The following is a 2,033-nucleotide window of genomic DNA, read 5'->3' as shown; positions in this document are numbered from 1 at the left end:
CATTCCTATCTACGCTGATTAAGGACAGATGTGACCCTTACTTAGCATGCGCTAGACGCACAAAGGGATTTATTTATAGACTGTTGCCGGGCAGATCTTAAGGGCGACTAGCAAAGAGGTAGGACTCGTCACATGGCGGGCACATGGCAATATGTAGCATACAAAATGGAGGACATAAAAACAAGATGGAGTCTGACCATTTCAAGAGTTTAAGCGGAAAAAGGCAACAAAGGGGATTACGATATCATGTCCTTAGCTAATGCTTAACATTATTGCTGTTTTATTTACAACAGACGTCCCTTTCAGCATTAGCTGACGACATTCAGTTTCCTAGGATAATCTAAATACTCATCGTTAATATCGATGCTCATCATTTCAGCTATCTCTCTAGTTATGCTTTTCTGGTGGACAGCCTCAGTGACAGCTCTTTTATTAGGTACACAAAATGAAACACATAGGGAACATATCATTGGACTACATTGGATACATACACAACATGTAAAAATAATTGCAACAATTACACAAAGGCCAGTAAGAACTTTCTAACCCCATGTGGAGATCAGAGTCCAGAACCAACTTGAGAATGTCCAGGTTTCATTCTCGACATGTATATCAGCAGCGATCTTACGTAATTTATTGATTGCTTTGTATACAGAAGGAGTATGGTCAGGAATAAATATGCAGCAGCTACTTCCAATAATTCTACAAGCACCACCTCTATCTGCTAACATAACGTCCAAAACCATTCGGTTTTGCAACGCTACGATTCTAGTAATTTGCAACTCTTCGGTAAGATTTCCAAGAGCTGCAGCAGTTTGATTCGTTACGGCTTCCACAACTCTAGTTAATTGTCGTGTCTTTCTACTATTCAGAGCAGGTCCAACAAAGAAAAATAAACCTAAATTAAAATCTATATATTGTTGCAAACTAGTGTCGGTTTGGTCTACATCGTCAATAGATAGAGTTCGCTTGTATCTATTTACAGTTACATTATTCAATAATTTCAAATCTTTATGGTATGATGCAGGTGCTAGGAATACAGGCGGCAGTAAAAATGCTACATAACATACTCCAGACCATCCGGCTGGTAATCGGTAATAACCTCTATTACCGCATACGAAATATGTGTTGTGAGAAGCCAAAAATGTGCTGTTATTCAGACCGTCAACATTCAGCACGATAATACAGTCGCTAACACCTACAGGAATATAACCTACACTTTGAACACATAAATCTGCTTGTGCTTGGGCCACTGAAATCACACATTTTTCATTCCCAACAATGTCTCTAGTGTTCGTGAAAATATAGGGCGTTGAATCATTGTCCAGTCGATACTCTTCCCACTCCCATATAGTTCCATTGGCCTGCGGATAGCCTTCTTTGTCCTGATGACATTCTTTATTCAGTCTAAAAAGCAGTCTGCCCACTGTAGGCTTTCTCGTAGCAAAAAGCAAAGTTACCATGCTCGACAAGAGGCATTATGAGAGAAAGGGAGAGGTATGAACGGTGGTCCCCCTTTCTTCTGATGTGCTGGCATCATACCACATATCCAACAGTTTGTGGCATTAGTCGCAACATGAGTATGGTGTAGCATCTGGATGAAAGTATTATTCAAATATGACTGTCGATGTTTCAACTCTTGATATGGAAGCGTATAAAAGAAATGCTCATCCGGCACTGGAGTAGAAACAACATACAACTCACGGGCAGGAGTTACATCCTCGACAAACCACGTGATTGTAGCAACAATTGCTACAGCAGCAATGAACCCTACAGCACAAAAGATTTTCTTGTTTTCCATTCGAACAAATGTCCAAGCAATATCTTCCTGAAACTAAAAAGGGTTGTCAGAACTCTTCCCCCTCGGCAGCCGTTGTTTTCTTCACCAGCTGGCCAAGATGGGTGTCACTACACTAATGCAGGGCTGATCCCCCCCTTGCCTCATCGTCTCTCCGTTTCACTGACCTAGGGGTTGTTCTGACAACTTATCACGCAACTGCATGCTCTTTCCTCGTTCGTAGATTATATCTCCT

The 2,033-nt window shown here is 41.1% G+C and overlaps 1 pseudogene; it reads right to left on the bottom strand.

The window, feature by feature from the left end:
- Positions 1 to 308: 308 nt before the first annotated feature.
- LOC147727866 (syncytin-1-like) lies at positions 309 to 1,801 on the bottom strand (annotated as a pseudogene).
- Positions 1,802 to 2,033: the final 232 nt, after the last annotated feature.

This window comes from Lissotriton vulgaris, chromosome 3_1 (assembly GCF_964263255.1).
Source record: "Lissotriton vulgaris chromosome 3_1, aLisVul1.2, whole genome shotgun sequence".
Lineage (NCBI taxonomy): Eukaryota > Metazoa > Chordata > Amphibia > Caudata > Salamandridae > Lissotriton > Lissotriton vulgaris.
The sequence above is the reverse complement of the archived record's forward strand: the minus strand, read 5'-3'. Positions and strand labels throughout refer to the sequence as shown.